Source organism: Bos javanicus, chromosome 14 (genome assembly GCF_032452875.1).
Source record: "Bos javanicus breed banteng chromosome 14, ARS-OSU_banteng_1.0, whole genome shotgun sequence".
Lineage (NCBI taxonomy): Eukaryota > Metazoa > Chordata > Mammalia > Artiodactyla > Bovidae > Bos > Bos javanicus.
Genome location: NC_083881.1, coordinates 67,676,156 through 67,704,111, shown reverse-complemented (window position 1 = coordinate 67,704,111; position 27,956 = coordinate 67,676,156). Strand labels below are relative to the sequence as shown.

Here is a 27,956-nt window from a genome sequence, read left to right as displayed (position 1 = left end):
AATTATAATAATAATAATATAATAACTCATAGAGTTGTTAAGTCACAGTTAATGCATTAAAGTCTTAGCATAAAGTACCCAATAAATGTGAAGATATTATTATTATTATATAATGAGTTGAAACTTATACCTGCATCTGGTCCCATTACTTCATGGCAAATAGATGGGGAAAGAGTGGAAATAGTGGCTGACTTTATTTTTCTAGGCTCCAAAATCACTGCAGATGGTGATTACAGCCATGAAATTAAAAGACGCTCACTCCTTGGAAGAAAAGTTATGACCAACCTAGACTGCATATTAAAAAGCAGAGACACTATTTTGCCAACAAAGGTCCGTCTAGTTAAGGCTATGGTTTTTCCAGTGGTCGTGTATGGATGTGAAAGTTGGACTATAAAGAAAGCAGAGTGCAAAAGAATTGATGCTTTTGAACTGTGGTGTTGGAGAAGACTCTTGAGAGTCCCTTGGACTGCAAGGAGATCAAACCAGTCCATCCTAAAGGAGATCAGTCCTGGGTGTTCATTTAAAGGACAGATGTGGAAGCTGAAACTCCAATACTCTGGCTAGCTGATGAGAAGAGCTGACTCATTGGAAAAGACCCTGATGCTGGGAAAGATTGAGGGCAGGAGGAGAAGGGGACGACAGAGGATGAGATGGTTGGCAGATGAGTCGGGATGGCATCACCGACTCAGTGGACATGGGTTTGGGTGGACTCTGGGAGTTGGTGATGGACAGGGAGGCCTGGCGTGATGTGGTTCATGGGATCACAAAGAGTGGGACATGACTGAGCGACTGAACTGAACTGAACTGAAAATACCTGTAATGAAAATTAGGACTTGTAGTTTTTATTTTTTTCACTTTTCTAGCAAGTTTTAAGTTGTATCTTACAAAAATGACAGTTCATGACTTATTGGAAATAATAAATAAATAATAATAAATAATAAACTATTCTTACCTCAGATAATTTGAGAAAAAGTAATACTGCAGAGCTGGAGATAGCAACATAGAGATGATCCTGGTGGGCCAGGGTCACCTTTGAGGAACTATTTTGAATGTCTGAGTTCACACTTTATTCAGTGGGCAATGGGGTTACTAAAAGTTTAGACAGATTGTTAACTGAGGATTAAGTGTATCGAGGTAAATGGACATTGCAAATTTTGTACTTTTTTAAAGTTCCCAGGGAGCATGTGGTTTTTTGTTGTTGTTGTTGATGTGGTTGTTAAAGAGGAGACCTGAATTGCTCCGTGTCTCACAAATATAAGTGTTTGTATTTGATAAGAGTGTGGTTATACAAAGGAATTCAAATTTATCAAAACAGAAAATGTTGAAAATACGTAAGCACACATTGTGTGACCAGTGATGCGAGTGACTCGTTCATACAAAAAGCTACGCCAGGTAATCAGGTGAATCTCCTTTCTCCGGCACCCTTATATAATTAACACATCAACCAAAGAGGCAGGACTCTGCCGGATCTCGCCCAGCTCGGGTCTTCTCGTCCATCTTCATCACCGTCTGCTCTCCAACAACCCTGTCGGGCAGGATCGGACAATAACGCTCTAATCACCCCGGTAGCCGTGGGAGGCGCTGGGCAGCTCACCTATCCCGGGGTTTCCAGACTCTGCCCTCATCCAGGTGCTGAGACGGCAAAACCTTGAACATTTTCCTTTCAGCTCCTCAACCCCTTTCTTCGCTACCTGCCCGGCCACTCCTGCAAGCATAGACACCTCGGGTGAGCCCTTTGGCCACCTGAAGTCACATCTCAGGTAGGCCCTTTGGTCACTTGAGCTCTTGAAACTCCCTCGTGGCTCCGAGGTCCAAGGCCGTGGGCACCCGCGAGGCCTGAGAGCGACGTTCTGGCCGAAAGACTCCAAATAAAGACGCAAGACTGCGGGGGCCCAGGACACTGTGGAGCAGATCCAGAAGGTGAGGTGACAGCCGGTAGCCCGCGGCCCTCAGGTCGCTTGAGTCGCAGCGAGGCCGTCGTCGGGTGTCGTGGAGGCGGCGCTTGGCCCCCCGCCCGCCCGCGGGCGCCCGGAGTCCCTGGCCGCTGCGCCCCGCCTTCTCGCCGCAGGAAACCCGGCAGCTGCCAGACCAGGTGGGGGGGGGCCGCGTCGCGGGTGTGGCCGCCGCCACTTGAAGGCTGGGCTCTGAACCTGGCCCTGAGCACGGCCGCCGCCGCCGCCGCCGCCATAGCTCCAGCGGCCGACCAGGTGCGTGCGCCGCCCGCCAGCCCCCGTCAGCCAACGGCTGGGCCTGGCTCCTCCGGGCGGGCGAGCCGAGGCGGGTGGCCGACCCCAGAGTGAGGGGAACTTTCCGAGTAGCTCGTTCTTGGGAGCGACTGACATACGGGGTGGGGAAGCCGCCGGGAGACCGGTCTGGTCTGTGGCTTCCGCAGCAAAGGCCCAGAAATGAGGAAATCGAATGAGAGCGCCGGGATGGAGGAGGATGCTGGGCGCAGAGAGCAGGAGCCAGGCATCATGGGTCCTTTCCCCTCTCGTCCTGGGACGCGGGAGGGGGTGCTCCGGACCCAAGCTGCCAAGATGCTTCCCTCGCCCGCATCTGGAAGCAATTCCTAGTTAACCATTTATCGGGAGGTCCTTTGTGGTTCTTTTCACCTTTTATCTTGTACTTTCATTTTTGGTGTGCAATTCTAGGCTCCACGCCGGCTCTTAAGTTCCACGGGACAGAGCTCCTGTTGAACTTGTCAGGTCCTCAGTGTGGTTCAGACGGTAAAGCATCTGCCCGCAATGCGGGAGACCCAGGTTCGATTCCTGGGTTGGGAAGATCCCCCGGAGAAGGAAATGGCACCCCACTCCAGTACTCTTGCCTGGAAAATCCCATGGATGGAGGAGCCTGGTAGGCTGCAGACCATGGGGTCACAAAGAATGGGACACGACTAAGCGACTTCACTTTCTTTTTCTTTCAGTAGTACTCAGTGAGGAATTGAGCAAAAAAGTGAGTTCCTATGGAGGAGAACTGGTGAATTAACATCAGTGAATGAATACACTTGAAATACAGCTGAATGAAGGAATACATGAATGGATATAAATACACACAACGTGGAGGCAGTGGAGACAGAGGCTTACAACTCTTATCTTCTGGTAGTTTTCCAAAAGCTGTATAGATGTTGCACTCATAAATGCAGTCATTCTGATTGTGGCTGTTTAAAAGTTCTATGCTGTATTAAAATAATCCACAGAAGCACCCCTTCATTTTCCATTTTAGGGAGATTTTCCTTTATGTGTTGCTTAAAGTGAAGTACATCTAGGCTTCTTCTGTTTTTTTTTTTTTTTTTTTTTTTGCTTGTCTTTTATTTTCTGACTTTGCAGAATCAGTGTCACTATAATACATATTTTTTTTACATTTATTGTGTACTTTATAATATTTTTTAATGTATTTATGAAAGGTAAGAGTGAATCTGAAGGCAGTACCACGTGACTCTGCTTTTAGTAATTTGTAAAACCAGACATTTCTTTGAATTCAGGATTGTGGGGGATCTTGTTTGCTTTCCCAAGACAGGTGCTGGCTGGTTTGTGGGTGACTGAAGAAGGCTGACTATAGTTCAGAGAGGAAAAGAGAGACATTTATCTGTGTGCAGATACTTGGGAAGTGACACAGGTGGAGACTGCTTTAATTCAATTGGTCACTGCTTCGGTTCTAGGTTTCCAGGCCTGGGTTTCAGAAAACCTGGATGACTTTAGACTTGTTCCGTTAACTCTTTAGGTCTGTTTCTTAATCTTCGAAATGCAGGAGGTTCGGTAGGGCCCCTTCCTGAGGTAGACTTCAGGATTCTCTTTTAGTAGGTAAAAGGTGAAATTGCAGATGATTTTATGAAAGCTTAACTCACTTCAACTGCTCTGCTTGGGATTCTGTAGCATCTTGGCCCCACTGTCTTATCTGCAAATTATAACTCATTCCTCATCTTCTTCACATCTGCTGCAGAAGGACCTGGGAGTTTCAGATGAGAATTATAGACTCTGGGCAGGAGGCGGGGAAGGAGGGCAAAACTGTCTTGAGCATTGCCACAGGCTCCCCATCCTGGGTCTAACTTGTTTTCAATGCACCCAGCCCGACAATGCCATGTATTTTCAGTATATCTAGGGAATTATCACTATTAATTTGCCTGCATTTGAGATTAGTTATCATAGATCACAACATTTTGGAAATGGAAGGACCTTAGAGATTTTTAAAAGGCACTTAAAAAGTCATTTTTCATACATATTAAAATATTTCTTGCATGCTACATTTCACAAAGTCCCAAACGTGTTAAGTAAAATAAAATTAATGTTACCTACTTCTGTTCTTTCAAGTCTCTTGGGAGAAGTGAAGTCAGATGTGGTGCTTGGTAGGAAAAAAAAACAACAACTTTTTGTGACTCTGTTCTCAAAGATCCAGTTGTTGGGTCACATGTGATTCCGACATGGAATGTAACAGAGATGATATTTATGGGGCAATGACCACTCACCAAGCACTGTTACATTTAACCTTTTTACTTGTTTTGTCCCATTTCAGCCTTGCTGTAACCTTAAGTGCTGCATACCTTGTAATCCCTATTCCACCTTCCAAAAATAGAAACAGTGCTTTGAAAATGGGAAGGTCAGGTATTCAAAACAGAGACAGATGGAGGCAGGGTTTCTCCCAGAAATGTAGACAATCCCTGCTAGGAAAATCTGTGTAACATTGGAGAATGTGGTCTCTGTGTGTGTTCCAGGATATATATTAAACTTTGGGGCATTGTGGATAAGCGTGTTTAGAATGGGAGCTCAGGAGGGGGATAACTGAGACTGAATTACAGAGAATTGGTATAGCATTTTGAAAATTATTGAGTTCCATTGCTACTCTGGAAGACTCACATTTTTACATAGGTGCACATACCTCCTAATGTTAAATGTGCTCAGATTTAATAATCCAGGGAGTATAAAAAGGATCAATCAAGTCAAGAGATATATGGGTGAGGGGCACCTGCAGACATCGAACTGAATACAATGTTGTTTCTTGGGCTAGCTTCCGATCCTTGATAAGTTGCTACCTCCCAACCTCCTTCTTTATAAGAGTGACAACTCCTAATGCAAAGTACAATGCCTACCTTGCTGTAATCTAGGGGCAGGAATGCAGGATGAGTTTCCAGAACTCTTATAATTAATTGACAGGAGGAAAAGAGAGGCCCATAAAGTAAGTGGTAAATTATTTTGTTTCTTCTTTGTCAGTCGAGTTTCATAGAAGGCAGAGACCAGTTGCAGCTGCTTGAAAAACTAAGAGTGATGCCAGTTTGATTTAGCTCAGGAGGCCGAAACTTTCTGCCCTGAAGGCTGGTGTGATGGAATAGACCTTCCCATTGCTCACAATATTATGAAAAAAACATTAAAGCAACAATTTTTATTACTTGCCCTGGAGCTAGAGCTTTAAAATGTACTTTCTTCTCCCCCTGCCCTCCCTAAACCACTTAGGTTTTTTAAAACAAACAACCCATTCCTGTGTTTGCTACATCAGATTATTAGTCCTTTCCTTTATTCTTGGGCCCTGTTTATTTATTGCAGCTAAGATGAAGGACTGGTGTGCTTCTGTGGAATTTTTATTTAGTTATTATTTTATTCTGTGTGTGTTAATTTCAGTAACCATTTATTGAGTGTGTACTGTGTGCCAGATAAAGATGAATGAGATACCAAGTTTATGGAGGGAAGTGAGCCATCCACAGATAACTGCAGCACAGGGTAATGTGGGAGTAGTGGCCACTTATTCTCCCAGGAGAGAGGTTTGGTCAGAATTTAGGAAGACTTCACAGAGCAGGTGAATTTTGAACTGGATTTTGAAGCCTAAAGGCCAAAAGAAGGGATAAAAGTGTTCTGAGAACAGAGAACAGGATGGGCAAAGAAAAGGAGGCAGTTTGAGCATGGCATTGCCAGGGAGAGACATGGATTGGGTGGGTCTTGTGAGGTTGGGGCCAGAGAAAGAAGGTCCTTGAATGTCATGTTATTTTAACTTTATCACAGCCTAGAAAATTTTATTTAAGAGTTTTAAAGCTAATTTTTAATAGGAGGAGTGCTATAATTGGACTTTCTCTAGAAAATAACTCCAGCAATAATATTTTGGGGAAACTAGAGATGGAAAGCTGGGAGGCCAGAGGAAAATGAGGATGCTGGTACTATAGTCCAAAGGAAATATGATAAGGGTCTAAACTAGCATAGGTTTGAGAGATAATCAGCAGATAGGGAGAACAGGGTTTAATGACTCGCTGGATATGGGAAGTAAGGTTGACAATAATTCTGAGGTTTCGGTATTGCTTACATAGGTGGATGCAGATGCCCCTAAGGAGGGTAATAAACATCAGATGAGGAAGAGGTTTGGGGAGGAAGACAGTGAATAGATACAACTCACGGATGTGAGAACATGTAGGAATATCCATGGGAGATCCTTGATGTATACTCTTGACTAGTGACTATAGTTGTACTGTGACATCATATAGCCACGACCGGTCAAATTTTATGACAGATCCGCAGTCTAAATAGACAAATCAATTCAATAAATCATGTAAAAAGAAGGAAAAAACACACTAGACTTTACTAATGATGCTTATATTTCAGGTGAGTTTCTTAGAACTCTAATTCTTATGTAAGTTCTACTGAAAAAAAAAAAAGATACACAAACAATCAGAGGTTATTAAAAATTATCATCTCACACGCTAGTAAAGTAATGCTCAAAATTCTCCAAGCCAGGCTTCAGCAATATGTGAACCATGAACTTCCTGATGTGCAAGCTGGTTTTAGAAAAGGCAGAGGAACCAGAGATCAAATTGCCAACATCCACTGGATCATCAAAAAAGCAAGAGAGTTCCAGAAAAACATCTATTTCTGCTTTACTGACTATGCCAAAGCCTTTGACTGTGTGGCTCACAATAAACTGTGGAAAATTCTGAAAGAGATGGGAATACCAGACCACCTGATCTGCCTCTTGGTCATAGCTTTTCTTCCAAGGAGCAAGTGTCTCTTAATTCAACTTATTAGGAAGAGACAAACAGGTGATTGTTTAGAGGTACTGTGTAGAGGGTTTGTTCTTATTCTGCAGATAAAGTGTTGGAAGACTTTGAACTAAGAGAAGAATAACAGAGTAAGATAAAATGAGAAGGGTAATAATTAGAAGGAATTTTCAGAACATTTAATGAATTCTATGAGAAATAGTTGCTAACAAAGAAAAAGATTGATGTAGTGTTCTCTTAGGGTCATGGCATTAGACTTGATTGGAAAAAAGGATATATTAGCATAGAACCTTATATATTAGAAAGAATTTTTACATTTGATAGTTACATGAACCCTCAGAAGCATGTGCAGCCAGGCACTATTATCTTTCTTTTATAAACTAAAAATCTTGATAAGAAAGAGGCTGTAGTTTGTCTCAGATCCTGTAACTGGCAAGCACTCCAGGCCTTCTGAAATTCAGCCCACTGCTCTATCCATTGTTTTGGAATCTTGCTTGCCTGGGAACCTTGATGTGTTACAGTATGTTCCCTCCACTCCCACCATGTTCATCTTGTAAAAATAAGAATAAAGCAGATGATATTTGAAGGTCAAGAAAACCAAGATCGGGAGAGAGGCAGTGATGAAAAGGCTCCTTACTGCCAGCTGTGCTACCATCCCTACTGCATCCCTACCATGCAGTAGGGATGGTCATGAAGTCTCTAGAGAATATCTGTGGAACTCAAACAACACTTAAAATGTAATAGGAGAGTCTACAATATAAAACAATTTTATGATTAAATCTTCCAGGAGGCAAATAACCCTTTAATTAAGTGGCATGTTAATGGCCACTAGGATCTGGTAAAGGCAAAGATCCTTCCCTAGAGCCCCCAGAAGAAATGCAGCCCTGCCAACACACTGATTTTAGCTGGTAAGTCCAGTGTTGGATTTCTGACCTACAGAACTATAAACATTTGTTTTGTTTAAGCCACCAAGTTTTGTGGTCATTTGTTATAGCCAGCAATAGAAAACCAATGCATTATCCTATAGATTTGCTGTAGGGTTAAGAAATGTAAGCATTTAGGAAAGGCCTTCTCAGTCAGTACTAGCTACTGTCATTATTATTTTTTTCACTGGTACTTTCTCTTCTGTCTTTGCCTTTTTGTAATAGCTGTCCTGTGGTTACCCCAGATTGTTGGAAATCACTCCCCTCCTCCCCTGAGACTGTGACCTTAGGAGTTCCTCACTCCCAGGGTAGCCAGTATTCAGTCTCCAGCATTGTTAGAATTACCATTTAGGTATTCCTATATTTTATGGGTTCAGTGGCTTCTGCTCCAGATAAGCCAGATCTGGGCTGTGACTCTCTGGATTTGCCTGTCTCTGTAGATTTTAGGGTGGTGGTTTGCTTTTTACCCTTGCTTCTCTGCGCTAAGGGGAGTGGTTGTCAGTTTGTTCAGTTTTATTTCTTTCTGTAAGGACAGGAGTAATGACAGAAGTGAAAACAGCGCTCTCAGTACCCTGTAGCTATAATGAGCTCCTCTGTTCTTAAGAGAATTCCATCTCTTTACTGGATCCCTTTCTGTTCTTTGGTTTTCAACTCAGTTTCATTCCAAAGAATGCTTTCTGGATTTTCTCATAGATTGAGATGCCATTAACCAAAATAGAAAACCCAGAAAGGATTCTGTGATGTATCTGAAATACAGGGTACAAACAGGCTCAAAACCTGGGGAGGTTAGCCTTAACTCTTTCCTATTCCTCATCCTCCCAGATTTTAAGTCACCAAATGCTGTTGTGTCTACCTTTGATAGCACCTGAAATTTTCTGTTTTTTAATTGTCCCTGTCCTTTCTATCCCCTTCATGGATCACAGCCTTGTCAGGGCAAAGGGAATTAACTCAATGAAGCTATATGCCATGCCATGCAGGGCTACCCAGGACAGATGGGGTCATAGTGAAGAGTTCTGACAAAACATGGTCCACTGGAGAAGGAAATGGCAGCCTACTCCAGTATTCTTGCTTGGAGAACCCCGTGAACAGTATGAAAAGGCAAAAAGATATGACACTGGAAGATGAGCCCACCAGGTCAGAAGGTATCCAGTGTGCTGCTGGGGAAGAGCAGAGGGCAATTACTAATAGCTCCAGAAAGAATAAATGGCTGAACCAAAGCAGAAATGATGGTTAGCTGTGGATGTGTCTGGTGGTGAAAGTAAGGTCCGATGCTCTAAAGAACAACATTGCATAGGAACCTGGAATGTTAGGTCCATGAATTAAGGTAAATTGGATGTGGTCAAGCAGGAGATGGCAAGATTGAATATTGACATCTAAGGAATCAGTGAACTAAAGTGGACAGAATAGGAAAATTTAATTCAGATGGTCCTTATATCTACTCTGTGGACAAGAATCCCTTAGAAGAAATGGAATATCCCTCATAGTCAACAGAAGAATCTGAAAGGCAGTACTTGGGTGCAACCTCAAAAATGGCAGAATAATCTTGGTTTGTTTCCAGGGCAAACCATTCAGTATCACAGTAATCCAAGTCTATATCCCAATCACTGATGCTGAAGAAGCTGGAGTTGACCGGTTCTGTGAAGACCTACAATACCTTCTGGAACTAATACCAAAAATAAAAGAGTTTCTTGATGCTTTTGAATTGTGGTCCCAGAGAAGACTTTTGAGAGACCCTTGGACTTCAAGGAGATAAACCAGTCCATCCTAAAGGAAATCAACCCTGAATATTCATTGGAAGGACTGATGCTGAAGCTGAACTGTCAATACTTTGGCCACCTGATGCTAAGAACTGACTCATTGGAAAAGACACTGATGCTGGGAAAGATTGAGGGCAGGAGGATAAGAGGGCAACAGAAGATGAGATGGTTAGATAGCATCATCAACTCAGTGGACATGAATTTGAGCAAATTCTGGGAGATAGTAGATGACAGAGGAATCTGATGTGGTGCAGTTCATGGAGTTGCAAATGTTTGAATGTGACTTAGTGACTGACCAAGAACAGTAATCCTTTCTATCATGGCTCTAGTGACATCCTTTATTGTTTCTTGCCTTGGACAGGCAAAGTCTTTTAATCTTCCACACTGCTTCAAGAGTTGGATCATAGGCCAGATCATATGATTTTCCTTCTTAGAAGACCTACACTTTGAGAAATTACCTGTGAAATAAAGTAGAAACTCCTACTGTGACATTTAAAGTTCTTAAAGATTTGGCATTAAAATGTATTTCTCAGTGCATTCCTAGTGCCTTCTTACTGTATTAGTTCTCTAGGCCTGTCATAACAAAATACCACTGACTGTGTAGCTTAAGCAGTAGAAATTTATTTTCTCATAGTTATAGAAGTTGAAAGTCCAAGCTCAATGTGTCAACAGGTTTGGTTTCTTCTGAAGCTTCTCTCCTTGGCTTGCAGATGTTCATCTTCTTGCTGTTTCCTCATATGGTCACTTTTTTTCTGTTCATGTGCACCCCGGTGTCTCTATATGTCCAAATTTCCTCTTCAATCAGGTTATATTAGCCCACCTCCCCCACTGCCCTCATTTTAACTTAATTACCTCTTTAAAGTCCCCATCTCCAAATATCATCACATTCTGAGGCCCTGGGTTGTAGGGCTTAAGCATATGAACTGGGGTGTGGCAGAGTTCAGCCCGTAACACCTGGAAGACCCCTCCATGTCTTATTCTTTATGTGTATATTGGATTGCATCATGGGTGCACATCTTGACATGGGAAGATGGGAAAGATACTGATTCCTGGTACCACCTAACTGTGGGTTCTGAACCATATGTCTGAAATGGGACTGGGAATACATTTGTTGTATGCATGTGTATGTTTCAGTTTCCCCCTAGTGCTTTATAGTACTGCAGCTTTTTATACCCCAGACTTTTTAAAATAAGTAAGTTCTGGAGAACATGTTATAAATGTTCACGTCTTTGCTCACGGTTGTTCTTTAACTAGAAAGACCCTTCCTACTATACAACTGTGAAAATTCATCTATCCTGCTAGGCTGAGCTGAAATACCATCTTCTCTGTTATTACTTCCTTGTTCTCTCCTGTGATAATCCTGCACAACTTTATTATTACAGTTGACCCTTGAACAACTTGGGGATTAGGGGCACCAACCCCATAGCAGTCAGAAATCTGAGAATAACTTTACAGTTAGCCCCACCTATCTGTAGTCCTCAGATTCAACCAACATTTGATCCTGTAGTACTGCGGTATTTATTGAAAAAAATCCAGATGTGAGTGCACACACACTGTTCAAACCCATGTTGTTCAAGGGTCAACTGTACTTTATTGTTAATACTTGAGAATCAGTTTCCTATTTTGTGTGTGTCCTAGTCATTTGCCTTCATCTTTCACCAGCTTCCTAAGGCCTAGGCCTAGGATGACATATTCTTTATTTCTGTATATCTGAAACAGTTGTAGCTGCTCTGAGCATAGGTAACCAGTCACTGTCTGTAGTATGAATAAATTAACTCATTAATAAATGCTAATAATTTCTTTTTCTTTAAGTGGGTTTTTAAAAACTGGGCTATTATTGCTTTACAATTTGATAAGCTTATTTGTTTTATCCAATGCTCTCCACTGGATAAAAAGTCATAAGAAAATTATTAGCTTTACAATGTAAAACTAATGGCAGATTTTACTCTTGAATTGGGTATCCTTAACATGATACAAGAGCAATATTCTTCATGTGTATTTACCACTTAGAACTTTAAACATGTAAAAAAGTTTCCTGTAGAAGGTGTTTGATAATAGGAAGAGAATATAGTGAAGGCATCATAACAGTTTGTGATAATGACAAATTTTTCTTTTTGCATTGTATTTTCAAGGCAGAGTGTGGATGGTTCAATTCTTAAAGATGAATGGATTTCCCAGCATCCACTTGTATATCCTTGTTTATCCTCCCAATCAAGAACTGATTCCTTTTAGGGGGGATATGTTAAGATGGAAATCTATTAGCTGAGCTAATACTAAGCTGTGTTTTTCTGGGTCAGTGAGTAACAGAAACAGTTCTTGAAATAATTACATCAGCTAAGATCCAGTTTCTGAGTAGGGATCAAGAGTCCGACTTACCTTTTGTCAGTCTTCACAAAACTACTAAAACTTCTAGAGATGGAATAATCGCCTCTTAAATAATAGCTCCAAAGCCTTTTCTGAACCAGAGCAGGCAGTAACAGGGATTGGCAGAGGAAGGACTGATGTCTACGCATGAGGGGAAAAATGACTCTGCCTTGAAAAAACAGATGAGCCTTTGGATGTGGAAATTTACAAGACTCAGAGAGCCCTGAAACATCTTTAGAAGCTGAGCCCAGCTAAATAATGGGAGGCTATGTGCTGGCTTGGCATGGGAGCCTGTCTGGCACAAACCACACTGTAAACAACTCTTCAAACATTTGCATCTGCATACATGACATTAGATTCTGAAAATGTCCAATTAAACACTTTTCAATAAAAGAAACGTTTGCTTCCTCAGTTGACCTGGTGTCAGCCTGGCCTTTCTGGTGGGGAAGGAGTTGCGCGCCGATACTGTTGAATGCCCTTCATTTCTGGACCCAGTCATGTCCTTCTGGTGGTTAGGACTCAATGCTTTCATTGCCATGGCCTGGGTTCTATCCCTGATCAGGGAACTAAGATGCACAGGCCGAGTGGTGCAGCCAAAAAAAAGAAAAAAAGGGTCTTCTTGAAAGCTGTGGAAACTGCACCAACCTGTGGGCCATGGGATTAGGTTAGGTAACTAGAGGGAAACTCTGAGGCAGTGAGTGCTTTTCAAACTCAAGAAAACCTACTTGGTGCTTTAGTTGTTTTGTTCTTTGAGCTTGAAAAGTTATAAAAGTGATAATAGTAGCTGAGAAAGTGAAAAAGGGCAGTGCTGATTTATTTTAAAAATATTATTCTCTTGAGAACTATAAGAGAACTATATATAATTCAGTTTTTCAACATTTCAGCAAATATATATTGAATAAGTGTTAATGGTGTGTAAGTATTATGTGTGTCTGTGTGTATGCATTTCCCTGTCTGTGCTGACAGACACAGAACTGCTCAAATTGTGATTGGTATAGCAATGAAGCTTTTGGACACACGACGTAGATGCACACAGGGAGAGAGGAAGAGAATAAGAGAGAAGAATCAAATTTAGATTATTCTTTAGAAAAGTGGGCATGTATAAGGAAGTGAAAAGCAAGTGACCTTGAGTACATTTTTCAATGCTACTAGCTTTAGTTTCCTAGTCTGTAAAATAGGGAATATAGTATCAAGAACATCGAAGTTTATTGTCAGAATTAATTAAAATGATCTATATAAACTGCTTACAGGCTTCCCAGGTGGCCCATTGATAAAGAACCCTTCTACAAATGCAGGAGACATGGGTTCAATCCCTGAGTCAGGAAGATCCCCTGGAGGAGGAAATGGCAACCCACTCCAGTATTCTTGGCTGGAATATTCCATGGACAGAGGAGCCTGGTGGTTTATAGGCCATGGGGTTGCAAAGAGCTGGACACACTGAAGCAATTGAGCACGTATGCAAACTGCTCACAGTGGCACTTGCCATATTGTGAATGCTCAGTCAATGTTAGCTAATGATGAAATATTAATAACTTTTGGGACAGAGAAGATTTAAGCATTCCTATATGATAAAGGGAAGGAGCCAAGAAGAAGGAAAAAACTGGTTAGTTGGTGTGTGGCTGTACCACACTGAGTCCATTTTGTCAGCTCTATTTTAGGTCCACAGTTCTAACCCCTACCCCACTTTCTGTGAGGCTGAGATTTAGCTTAATTGACAAGAATTCACCCAAGCCAGATATGTTCCCCATCAATGTTTACCCATGTCTTCTGGTATGAAAACTGGAAGCCTGCCTTATGCTTACACAGATGGTTACTGGTCATGAGATCCCTGGGGAGGGGAAAAATCCCCCATCTCCATCGGTGTGGTCATGCTTCTTAGTCGATAGTTGGATTCTGTTTTTAGCTTTGGCCCCTTTAGATCCCCCGTACCCCTTTCCGTGGTGCAAAGTGCAACTGCAAATGCCTCCAGATCATTCCATCTGCCTGATCCTTCCTGCCTATGTGTAGGTTACCCACAGTAAACTTCATAACTGCACTTAATGGAATTGCCTGCTTTGTTTTCAGGTCTCAAAGTTCCTGGTCAGTTTGGAGGATATTCTTCAGTAATTGCTACATTATGGATAGAGAATTTGTCTTTGGAAAGGAGGGTGCACAGTTCTTTCACTGAGATGGGAGCTGAGAAGAATTGTATAGATAAAGGGATAGAAAAGTTTTGGGTTGAGGATGAAGAAAGCCAAGTCATCTCATGGTCATAATATCATATTCTCAGTTATGTAGAAGAGGAGAGCTTTTGGTGAGTATGAGGGGAGTAGAGGTTGAATCTGGGGCTTAAGGAGAGTGGAAAAACTTTGTAGCAGCTGCTGTGGGGAATTTGATAGGAGTCAGTTGAAGATAAATATAAGGGTTGCTGAGCAATGCAAGGGACCCAGCTGAGATCAGACAGCCTTAGTTCATAGTGGAGATATTTGCCATGGTTAAGAAAATGTTGATGATAATATCATGGAGCACATGCAATTTTGAAGAATTGGCAGCTTAGATGAAGAGGAAAGGCAAAGGTGTTCTAAGGTGCTAATGAAAGCATTCTTGGAATCGTTAACCACCAGGTGATGTTGTGAGCCAAGATTAATCTGAAATGGTTAGTTGGGTAGACAGAAATACAGTCAGACTGGAGGCAAGGAAGTGTCTTAGTTAGCTCCAGCTGCTGTAACAAAGTGCCATAGAGAGGGTGGCTTATGCATGGCAGAAATTTACTTCTTGCAGTCTGGAAGCTAGAAGTCTGAGATCAAGGTGCCAACATAGTCAGGTTCTGCTGAGGACCCTCTTCTGGGTGGTAGACTGCCACTTTCTCATAGTAGCCTCACATGGCAAAAATAGAAGGTGCCCCTCTTACAAGGGAACAAATCCCATTCATGAGGACTATATCCTCATGCAGAGAAGGCAATGGCACCCCACTCCAGTACTCTTGCTTGGAAAATCCCATGGACGGAGGAGCCTGTTAGGCTGCAATCCATGGGGTCGCTAAGAGTCGGACACGACTGAGTGACTTCACTTTCACTTTTCACTTTCATGCATTGGAGAAGGAAATGGCAACCCACTCCAGTGTTCTTGCCTGGAGAATCCCAGGGACAGGAGCCTGGTGGGCTGCCGTCTATGGGGTCGCACAGAGTCGGACACGACTGAAGTGACTTAGCATAGCATAGCATATCCTCATGACCTAATTAACTATCAAAGGCCCCACCTGCTGATACTGTCACATTATTATGGTGGTATTATATGCATTTTATGGTAACACATTCAATCTGTTGCTGGAGGCTCTTCACTTAGCTGGCATCAGTCTAGCTGCTACTCTGCCACACATGTGCTGAGTGGCGGGGATACAAGGATGAAGAAAACACAATTCACTTTAAAAGCTCAAAAGTGTTTATTGAGCTTCTGCTGTATACTAGGCAGATCATATGTAGGACATTGATTTTTACCTTGAAAAGCTTTAAGACTGGTGACATAATCCAGATAATTTTGATTCAGAATTTTGATTCAGAAACGGTAAACTTTAAAGGAGTTAAGCAGAGGGTGCTAGAAAATTGTAGAAGAATACATGCAACACATTCTGTGAGAAGAGGAACCAGGTCAGGAAGAGCACCCAGGAAAAACTGTGCCTGAGTTGACTCAAAAAGATGGAACGAGAGTGGAAGTGGAGAAAAAGCAGAGCGAAGGGATTGCAGTTAAGAAAAGGTTTCAGAGAGAAGGTGATCTTTGAGATGTGTGATATATGATACTACTGCTAAGGTAGAAAAATAAAAGGCCAGAATTACAGTGGTGACATTTTTGTTGGCAGGGAGAAAAGGAAGGGATGTCAGAGGATAGAATGATAAGATTTAGTGACATTGCATATGTGGGAGAATGAATAGATGAGACTGAATGATATAGGACAGTTATGTTTACATTAACAGAAAGAGGCAAATCCTCTTTCTGGGTTAGAGAAGATTCTGGGGAAGGTGATTAGTTTGGAGATTTTGAATCAGAACATCTGGTTAGAAGTGAAAGCAGAGGAGGAGCCAAGATGGCGGAGGAGTAGGACGGGGAGAACACTTTCTCCCCCACAAATTCATCAAAAGAGCATTTAAACGTCGAGTAAATTCCACAAAACAACTTCTGAATGCCGGCAGAGGACATCAGGCACCCAGAAAAGCAACCCAACTCTTCGAAAGGAGGTAGGAAAAAATATTAAAAACAAAAAAAAAGAGACAAAAGAGGGAGGGACGGAGTTCCGTCCCGGGAAGGGAATCTTAAAAAGAGAGAAGTTTCCAAACATCAGGAAACCTTCTCACTGCCGAATCTGTGCCGAGCTTTGGAAGCACAGAGGGCAACATAACAGGGAGAAAAAATAAATAAACAATTTAAAACTCGCAGATTGCGAGCCCTACGGTAACTCCCCCAGCAGAGAAGCAGCGCAGACGCCTGCATCCGCCATTAGCGAATCGGGGCTGGGCAGGGAGGCGCGGCGTGGGCTGCATCGCTGAGAGTAAGAATCTGGCCTGAATACCCTGAGCGCTATCTGAGCGAAATAATTTGGGCTAGCAAACCAGACTGTGGGATACCTACCACGCGAAAAGCCAACCCTAACCTAAGACCGCCAGGCCCGCGCACGGAACAAAGGACTGAACAGAGATAGCCGGCTGCAGATCTTCCCCCTCCGGTGACAGGCAGCCAGAGCCGGAAGGGGGCAATCGCAGCCCCAGAGAGACATTATCTATAAAATTGTAAGCAGGCTTCTTTGCTAACTAAAACTTCTTGGGGGTCTGGACGGTCAACATCTGCCTGAGAAGGTGCGCCGGTTTTACATCCAGATAACCGAGTGGCGGGGAGGCGATAAGTCGCAGCATTGGCGCTCGCCTGGGAAGAGCAAATTGGCGCTCGGACCTGGGAAGAGTACAAAACGCAGGCCCAACTGAGTCTGCGCCTCTGAGGACTACCCGAGTGCCTGAACCTGAGCGGCTTGGACCTGGGAGGTGCATGCAGCCCAGGGCCAGCCTCGGATTGTTCCCGGCGGAACAACCTAGAGTCCGAGCAGTGTGGACAGGGAGGCTACACGCGCCGTGAGTGGGGGCAGACCCAGGGTGGCTGAGGCACTGCGAGCCCACGCCAGTGTTATTTGTTTGCACCCTCCCTCCCTCCCTCCCCACAGCGCGACTGAACAAGTAAGCCTAAAAAAAAAAAAAAAAAAAGTGTCCTCCACCATGCCCTTTGAGTCAGGGCGGAAACCAGATACTGAAGAGACTAGCAAACAGAAGAAGATATAACAGAGGGAAACGCCTTGGAAGCTACAGGCAATAGATCAAAACCCTGTGGTTACTACGGACTACATAGGAAGGGGCCTATAGATCTTGAGAAATATAAATCAGACCAAGGAACTAGCCAAAAATGAACTGAACCCACAACAACCACAAAAAAAGAAACAAAAAAGTCCTAGATATATTTTTATTATTTTTACGATCATTCTTTCTTTTTTTTTTTTAATTAAAAAAAAAATTTTTTAAGTCCTCTATTGTTCCTTTAATTTTCACTTTTATAACCTATTACTTTGCAAAAAAAAAAAAAAAAAGACCCTATTTTTTTCTTCTTCAGCAAACTTCATATGTATATATTTTATAATTTTTTGACCTTGTTGTTTTTTTGTTGTTGTTGTTGGTTTTTGTTTTTTTCTGCTTTTCTTTAACATTGTATTTTTGAAATTCCAAACTCTACTCTAGATTTTTAATTTTCGCTTTTTGGTATATGTTATCAATTTTGTACCTATAGTTTTTTTTTATATAATTTCTGTGATTTTTTTTTTCTTCTTCTTCTCTGTTTCTTTCTCTTCTTCTTTTATATAACATTGTATATCTGAAATTCCAAACTTTACTCTAGATTTTCAATTTATGCTTTTTGGTATTTGATATCAATTTTGTACCTGTATTTTCTTTATAATTTTTGTGACATTGTTCGTATTTGTTTGTTTGTTTTCTCTCTTTATTTTTCTTCTTCTTTTTTTTTTTAACATTGTATTTTTGAAATTCCAAACTCTACTCTAGATTTTTAATTTTTGCTTTCTGGTATTAGTTATCAATTTTGTACCTGTACTTTCTTTATAATTTTCGCGACCTTGTTTGTTTTTGTTTGTTCATTTTTTCTCTCTTTCTTTTCCTTCTTCTTTTCTTTAACATCGTATTTTTGAAATTCCAAACTATACTCTAGATTTTTAATTTTCGCTCTCTGGTATTAGTTATCAATTTTGTACCTGTACTTTCTTTATAATTTTCGCGACCTTGTTTGTTTTTGTTTGTTCGTTCTTTCTCTCTTTCTTTTCCTTCTTCTTTTCTTTAACATCGTATTTTTGAAATTCCAAACTATACTCTAGATTTTTAATTTTCGCTTTCTGGTATTAGTTATCAATTTTGTACCTGTACTTTCTTTATAATTTTCGCGACCTTGTTTGTTTTTGTTTGTTCGTTCTTTCTCTCTTTCTTTTCCTTCTTCTTTTCTTTAACATCGTATTTTTGAAATTCCAAACTCTACTCTAGATTTTTAATTTTTGCTTTTATGTATTTGTTACCAATTTTGTACCTTTAAGGACCCAATCTTCAGGACCCATTTTTCACTAGGGAGTGAGATTACTGGCTTGACTGCTCTCTCTCCCTTTGGACCCTCCTTTTTCTCCACCAGGTCGCCTGTGTCTCCTCCCTAACCCCTCTCTACTCTACCCAACTCTGTGAATTTCTGAGTGTTCCAGACGGTGGAGAACACTTAGGGAACTGATTACTGGCTGGATCTGTCTCCCTCCTTTTCATTCCCCCCTTTTATCCTTCTGGCCACCTTTGTTACCTTCCTCCTTCTTCTCTTCTCTGTATAACCCCGTGAACATCTCTGAGTGGTCCAGTTGTGGAGTGCACATAAGGAAGTGACTACTGGCTAGCCCACTCTCTCCACTATTGATTCACCTCATCTCATTTGGGTCACCTCTAACTCCCTCCTCCCTCTTCTCTTCTCCATGTAACCCTGTGAACCTCTCTGAGTGACCCTCACTGTAGAGAAACTTATCATCTTTAATGTAGATGTTTTATCAATGGTGCTGTATAGAAGGAGAAGTTTTGAAACTACTGTAAAAATAAGACCGATAATCGGAAGCAGGAGACTTAAGTCCAAACCCTGACTCCAGGGAACTCCTGACTCCAAGGAACATTCATTGACAGGAGCTCATCAAATGCCTCCATACCGACACTGAAACCAAGCACCACACAAGGGCCAATAAGTTCCAGGGCAAGACATACCAAGCAAATTCTCCAGCAACAAAGGAACACAGTCCTGAGCTTCAAGATACAGGCTGCCCAAAGTCACCCCAAAACTATAGACATCTCATAACTCATTACTGGACATTTCATTGCACTCCAGAGAGAAGAAATACAGCTCCACCCACCAGAACACCGACACAAGCTTCCCTAACCAGGAAACCTTGACAAGCCACCTGTACAAACCCACACACAGTGAGGAAACGCCATAATAAAGAGAACTCCACAAACTGCCAGAATACAGAAAGGACACCCCAAACTCAGCAATTTAAACAAGATGAAGAGACAGAGGAATACTCAGCAGATAAAGGAACAGGATAAATGCCCACCAAACCAAACAAAAGAGGAAGAGATAGGGAATCTACCTGATAAAGAATTCCGAATAATGATAGTGAAATTGATCCAAAATCTTGAAACTAAAATGGAATCACAGATAAATAGCCTGGAGACAAGGATTGAGAAGATGCAAGAAAGGTTTAACAAGGACCTAGAAGAAATAAAAAAGAGTCAATATATAATGAATAATGCAATAAGTGAAATTAAAAACACTCTGGAGGCAACAAATAGTAGAATAACAGAGGCAGAAGACAGGATTAGTGAATTAGAAGATAGAATGGTAGAAATAAATGAATCAGAGAGGATAAAAGAAAAACGAATTAAAAGAAATGAGGACAATCTCAGAGACCTCCAGGACAATATTAAACGCTACAACATTCGAATCATAGGGGTTCCAGAAGAAGAAGACAAAAAGAAAGACCATGAGAAAATACTTGAGGAGATAATAGTGGAAAACTTCCCTAAAATGGGGAAGGAAATAATCACCCAAGTCCAAGAAACCCGGAGAGTACCAAACAGGATAAACCCAAGGAGAAACACCCCAAGACACATATTAATCAAATTAACAAAGATCAAACACAAAGAACAAATATTAAAAGCAGCAAGGGAAAAACAACAAATAACACACAAGGGAATTCCCATAAGGATAACAGCTGATCTTTCAATAGAAACTCTTCAAGCCAGGAGGGAATGGCAAGACATACTTAAAATGATGAAAGAAAATAACCTACAGCCCAGATTATTGTACCCAGCAAGGATCTCATTCAAGTATGAAGGAGAAATCAAAAGCTTTTCAGACAAGCAAAAGCTGAGAGAATTCTGCACCACCAAACCAGCTCTCCAACAAATACTAAAGGATATTCTCTAGACAGGAAACACAAAAACGGTGTATAAACTCGAACCCAAAACAATAAAGTAAATGGCAACGGGAACATACTTATCAGTAATTACCTTAAATGTAAATGGGTTGAATGCCCCAACCAAAAGACAAAGACTGGCTGAATGGATACAAAAACAAGACCCCTACATATGTTGTCTACAAGAGACCCACCTCAAAACAGGGGACACATACAGACTGAAAGTGAAGGGCTGGAAAAAGATTTTCCATGCAAATAGGGACCAAAAGAAAGCAGGAGTAGCAATACTCATATCAGATAAAATAGACTTTAAAACAAAGGCGGTGAAAAGAGACAAAGAAGGTCACTACATAATGATCAAAGGATCAATCCAAGAAGAAGATATAACAATTATAAACATATATGCACCCAACACGGGAGCACCACAGTACGTAAGACAAATGCTAACAAGTATGAAAGGAGAAATTAACAATAACACAATAATAGTGGGAGACTTTAATACCCCACTTACACCTATGGATAGATCAACTAAACAGAAAATTAACAAGGAAACACAAACTTTAAACGATACAATAGACCAATTAGACCTAATTGATATCTATAGGTCATTTCATCCCAAAACAATGAATTTCACCTTTTTCTCAAGCGCACATGGAACCTTCTCCAGGATAGATCACATCCTGGGCCATAAAGCTAGCCTTGGTAAATTCAAAAAAATAGAAATCATTCCAAGCATTTTTTCTGACCACAATGCAGTAAGATTAGATCTCAATTACAGGAGAAAAACTATTAAAAATTCCAACATATGGAGGCTGAACAACACGCTGCTGAATAACCAACAAATCACAGAAGAAATCAAAAAAGAAATCAAAATTTGCATAGAAATGAATGAAAATGAAAACACAACAACCCAAAACCTGTGGGACACGGTAAAAGCAGTCCTAAGGGGAAAGTTCGTAGCAATACAGGCACACCTCAAGAAACAAGAAAAAAGTCAAATAAATAACCTAACTCTACACCTAAAGCAACTAGAAAAGGAAGAAATGAAGAACCCCAGGGTTAGTAGAAGGAAAGAAATCTTAAAAATTAGAGCAGAAATAAATGCAAAAGAAACAAAAGAGACCATAGCAAAAATCAACAAAACCAAAAGCTGGTTCTTTGAAAGGATAAATAAAATTGACAAACCATTAGCCAGACTCATCAAGAAACAAAGGGAGAAAAATCAAATCAACAAAATTAGAAACGAAAATGGAGAGATCACAACAGACAACAAAGAAATACAAAGGATCATAAGAGACTACTATCAACAATTATATGCCAATAAAATGGACAACGTGGAAGAAATGGACAAATTCTTAGGAAAGTACAACTTTCCAAAACTGGACCAGGAAGAAATAGAAAATCTTAACAGACCCATCACAAGCATGGAAATTGAAACTGTAATCAAAAATCTTCCAGCAAACAAAAGCCCCGGTCCAGACGGCTTCACAGCTGAATTCTACCAAAAATTTAGAGAAGAGCTAACACCTATCCTACTCAAACTCTTCCAGAAAATTGCAGAGGAAGGTAAACTTCCAAACTCATTCTATGAGGCCACCATCACCCTAATACCAAAACCTGACAAAGATCCCACAAAAAAAGAAAACTACAGGCCAATATCACTGATGAACATAGATGCAAAAATCCTTAACAAAATTCTAGCAATCAGAATCCAACAACACATTAAAAAGATCATACACCATGATCAAGTGGGCTTTATCCCAGGGATGCAAGGATTCTTCAATATCCGCAAATCAATCAATGTAATACACCACATTAACAAATTGAAAAATAAAAACCATATGATTATCTCAATAGATGCAGAGAAAGCCTTTGACAAAATTCAACATCCATTTATGATAAAAACTCTCCAGAAAGCAGGAATAGAAGGAACATACCTCAACATAATAAAAGCTATATATGACAAACCCACTGCAAACATTATCCTCAATGGTGAAAAATTGAAAGCATTTCCTCTAAAGTCAGGAACAAGACAAGGGTGCCCACTTTCACCATTACTATTCAACATAGTTTTGGAAGTTTTGGCCACAGCAATCAGAGCAGAAAAAGAAATAAAAGGAATCCAAATTGGAAAAGAAGAAGTAAAACTCTCACTATTTGCAGATGACATGATCCTCTACATAGAAAACCCTAAAGAGTCCACCAGAAAATTACTAGAAATAATCAATGACTACAGTAAAGTTGCAGGATATAAAATCAACACACAGAAATCCCTTGCATTCCTATATACTAATAATGAGAAAACAGAAAGAGAAATTAAGGAAACAATTCCATTCACCATTGCAACGGAAAGAATAAAATACTTAGGAATATATCTACCTAAAGAAACTAAAGACCTATATATAGAAAACTATAAAACACTGGTGAAAGAAATCAAAGAGGACACTAATAGATGGAGAAATATACCATGTTCATGGATTGGAAGAATCAATATAGTGAAAATGAGTATACTACCCAAAGCAATTTATAGATTCAACGCAATCCCTATCAAGCTACCAACAGTATTCTTCACAGAGCTAGAACAAATAATTTCACAATTTGTATGGAAATACAAAAAACCTCGAATAGCCAAAGCGATCTTGAGAAAGAAGAATGGAACTGGAGGAATCAACTTACCTGACTTCAGGCTCTACTACAAAGCCACAGTTATCAAGACAGTATGGTACTGGCACAAAGACAGAAATATTGATCAATGGAATAAAATAGAAAGCCCAGAGATAAATCCACGCACATATGGACACCTTATCTTCGACAAAGGAGGCAAGAATATACAATGGATTAAAGACAATCTCTTTAACAAGTGGTGCTGGGAAATCTGGTCAACCACTTGTAAAAGAATGAAACTGGACCACTTTCTAACACCATACACAAAAATAAACTCAAAATGGATTAAAGATCTAAACATAAGACCAGAAACTATAAAACTCCTAAAGGAGAACATAGGCAAAACACTCTCCGACATACATCACAGCAGGATCCTCTATGACCCACCTCCCAGAATATTGGAAATAAAAGCAAAAATGAGCAAATGGGACCTAATTAACCTTAAAAGCTTCTGCACATCAAAGGAAACTATTAGCAAGGTGAAAAGACAGCCTTCAGAATGGGAGAAAATAATAGCAAATGAAGCAACTGACAAACAACTAATCTCAAAAATATACAAGCAACTCCTACAGCTCAACTCCATAAAAATAAACGACCCAATCAAAAAATGGGCCAAAGAACTAAATAGACATTTCTCCAAAAAAGACATACAGATGGCTAACAAACACATGAAAAGATGCTCAACATCACTCATTATCAGAGAAATGCAAATCAAAACCACTATGAGGTACCATTTCACACCAGTCAGAATGGCTGCGATCCAAAAGTCTACAAATAATAAATGCTGGAGAGGGTGTGGAGAAAAGGGAACCCTCTTACACTGTTGGTGGGAATGCAAACTAGTACAGCCACTATGGAGAACAGTGTGGAGATTCCTTAAAAAACTGGAAATAGAACTGCCTTATGATCCAGCAACCCCACTGCTGGGCATACACACTGAGGAAACCAGAAGGGAAAGAGACACGTGTACCCCAATGTTCATCGCAGCACTGTTTATAATAGCCAAGACGTGGAAGCAACCTAGATGTCCATCAGCAGATGAATGGATAAGAAAGCTGTGGTACATATACACAATGGAGTATTACTCAGCCATTAAAAAGAATACATTTGAATCAGTTCTAATGAGGTGGATGAAACTGGAACCTATTATACAGAGTGAAGTAAGCCAGAAGGAAAAACATAAATACAGTATACTAACGCATATATATGGAATTTAGAAAGATGGTAACAATAACCCGGTGTACGAGACAGCAAAAGAGACACTGATGTATAGAACAGTCTTATGGACTCTGTGGGAGAGGGAGAGGGTGGGAAGATGTGGGAGAATGGCAATGAAACATGTAAAATATCATGTAGGAAACGAGTTGCCAGTCCAGGTTCGATGCATGATGCTGGATGCTTGGGGCTGGTGCACTGGGACGGCCCAGAGGGATGGTATGGGGAGGGAGGAGGGAGGAGGGTTCGGGATGGGGAACACATGTATACCTGTGGCGGATTCATTTTGATATTTGGCAAAACTAATACAATTATGTAAAGTTTAAAAATAAAATAAAATTGGAACAATAAAAAAAAAAAAAAAAAAAAAGAAGTGAAAGCAATCTAACTAAAATATACTAAACCAAAAGGAGAGATCTGTAACTTTTGTAACTGGAAAGTTCAGAGATACTTTTGGTATCTCTGATACATGGTGTTAGGCATGGCAGGATTCAGGTTACAAATGATGTGATATGGACCGATCTCTAGCCCTGTTGTCTCTATCTCTTGGCTTGCTGCTAAGTCACTTCAGTCATGTCCGACTCTGTGCGACCCCATAGACGGCAGCCCACCAGGCTCCCCCGTCCCTGGGATTCTCCAGGCAAAAACACTGGAGTGGGTTGCCATTTCCTTCTCCAATGCATGAAAGTGAAAAGTGAAAGGGAAGTCGCTCAGTCGTGTCCGACCCTCAGCGACCCCATGAACTGCAGCCTTCCAGGCTCCTCCATCCATGGGATTTTCCAAGCAAGAGTACTGGAGTGGGGTGCCATTGCCTTCTCCCATCTCTTGGCTTAGCTTGTCCTGTTTAGCTTCATTTTGTAGACGGGTTCTCAGTATACGATAGGCAAAATGGGTACCTATAGCTATAGATTCCCATCCTGGCATTTCCAGTGGACACAATGTTTCCTTTTTCTCAGTTTTATACATGAAGACTTTATTTTACCTTTTCCCAATTATAATTTAAAAAATGTAAATTATTTCAAATGTTCAGTATTCAGTGTAGTCTGATTGAGGGACAACTATAATTGTCTTCCAATCATTTGAAGTTAAAGACATTTGTATTTTCCAAATTTATTTTATTTCCATCAATCTAGGAAACTTTTAAATATCTTTCTACCAAGTTTCTTGAATTTTTACCCCTTTATTTATGCTGTTCTAATCACACCTCACATCAGATTTTTCTGTTAATTTTCCCTAATCAGAAGACTCAAGAAAATCCTCTTTAAAATAATTGCATTTACATTGTCATTGCATTTATTGCAATCAATGAAATTAAAAGGTAATTCAACCAATATTATTTGAGCATCTTTTTGATTTTAGACTGAAATATGGAGGAAATCAAAATACATAGTTACATAAAACAAAGCTGTCTGTTTTCAAGACAGTCACGGTCTAGCGTCAGAGACAAACTGCGACCATAACACTCAGATGATCAGCAGTGATCCTTGGGAGGAATATGAGCAGAGGGCTCTGACGCCCACCGAGCAGAGAGGCTCACTTCTGGCCCAAGAGCGAGGCCCCAAGGGCTGCTCAAAGATAGGGCAGAGGCAAGGCAAGGGCAGTCGGTGTGCAGGATTTGAGGGAGAAGGAAGAAGGGAGGGCTGCCCACCAAGTTCTGAGAATTTATAGTGTGTTCTATCATGAATGGGAATCTAGAAAGATGTTAAGGAGAAGGGGTTGTGAATTTAGTCAGGCTTTGAAGATATCCACAAGTTGAGATGCCTCCCAGGTGCGTTTGAGAATGTAGGTCTGGTCCAAGAAAACAAACACAGGGTTTGGGATTAGGTACAAAGAGACACTGAATATGGTTAAGTTGGGTGAGAAAAGCATTTGGTAGGAGAATAATAGCAGCAAACTCAGTAGATCTTAGAGGGATCTAATGTCAGCACAAAAAGAACATTTAGAAAACAAATCCCAATGATAGATGCGTGTCTGAGTTCCCATCTTTTAATTGTAAGGAGAGGCTCTTCTTCCTCCCTCCCTTCCTTTCTTCCTTTCTTTTTACACTTAAAAAAATAAATTGTTCACCCATTTCTCCCAGTCTTAAACCCTTGTGTGTGGCAGCCACCAGTTTGTTCTCTATATCTATGAGCCTGTTTTCATTTTAGTTTGTCTGACTTATTTCACTTGGCATAATGCCCTCATTTTTGTCTAAATTTCTAATTGTATTTTTCTGTTATGTTTCTCACCCTGGAGAAGTGGCTGTCTGTAGGGATGTCCTATGTGTTCCACCAGTATACTCCTCTCTCAATCCAAAGGCCAGGGACCAGCTGGTCCCAGGGTAGGTTCTGCTCTGTGTTTGTGAACTCGGTTCTCCAGTGTGCTGAATTGTAGCTTACTTGCTTCTGGTGTCTGGCTTCCTGGTGGGAGGGGCCAGTCCTTGCCCACTAGTGGGCAGACCTGGGCCTGGGTGCTCTGGTGGACAGGGCCACACCAAGGAGTGTGTCTAGAGGTGACTGTGAGTTCAGAAAGTCTTTTGGTAGCTTGTCTGCTGATGAGTCTGTGTTCTAGCTCTGTCGGTTGTTTGGCCTGAGGCATCCCAGCACTGGAACCTACAGCTGTTCACTGGGGCCAGGTCTTGGTGCCAAAATGCTGGCCTCCTGATACCTCCACCACCAGTGTTCTTGTCAATAAGTGAGTCATAGCCATTCCCTGCCTCCCCAGGAGACTGCTAAGACCAGTAGGTAGGTTTGGCCTAGGCTTATATGAAATTCTGGGTCCTGGTGCCCATGAGACCTTGTGTGCGCCCTCCAAGAGTACAGTCTCTGTTTCTCCTAGTCCTGTGGATCTCCTGCACTCATGCCCTGCTGGCCTTCAACGCCAAATGCTTTGGGGGCTCCTCCTTCTGATGACAGACCCCCTGACAGGGGAGCCTGTCATGGGACTCAGAGCTCTCACTCCTATGGGAGAACTTCTGTGATATAATTATTCTCCAGTTTATAGGTCTGCCTTAGGGGGATGGGGAGATGGAATTTGATTATATCACTAGTGCATTGCACTATGGAGAAAGCAATGGCACCCAACTCCAGTACTCTGGCCTGGAAAATCCCATGGATGGAGCAGCCTGGTAGGCTGCAGTCCATGGGGTCACGAACAGTCAGACATGACTGAGCAACTTCACTTTCACTTTTCACTCTCATGCATTGGAGAAGGAAATGGCAACCCACTCCAGTGTTCATGCCTGGAGAATCTCAGGAATAGAGGAGCCTGGTGGGCTGCTGTCTGTGGAGTTGCACGGGGTTGGACAACGAGCAGCAGCATTGCTCTAATCCTCTTGTTGTGTTCCTTCTTATGTCCTTAGATATATAATATCCTTTTTGGTAGGTTTCAGTCTTTTTTGTCAGTGGTTGTTCAGCAGTTAGTTGTGATTTGGTGTGCTCAAGAGTGAAAGTGAGCTCCAAGTCCTACTCCACCATTTTGTCCCTCTGTCAATTTGGTGTAATGCTCTTGAAATCCATGCATTTTGTTAAAAATGCTAAGATTTCACTCTTTTTTTTTTTAATGGC

General features: G+C 41.2%; 1 protein-coding gene across 2 annotated transcripts in view; it reads left to right on the top strand.

The window, feature by feature from the left end:
* The first annotated feature begins 1,831 nt into the window (after positions 1–1,831).
* CPQ (carboxypeptidase Q) overlaps positions 1,832–27,956 on the top strand; it is a 585,754-nt gene continuing 559,629 nt past the window's right edge. The window contains exon 1 of one of the 2 annotated variants that reach the window (XM_061439307.1): positions 1,832–1,920. The gene's annotated coding sequence lies outside the window, so the exon portion shown is untranslated. Of the gene's footprint in view, positions 1,921–2,123; positions 2,208–27,956 lie in introns of those variants that run through there. The other variant, XM_061439306.1, reaches the window with a different exon arrangement.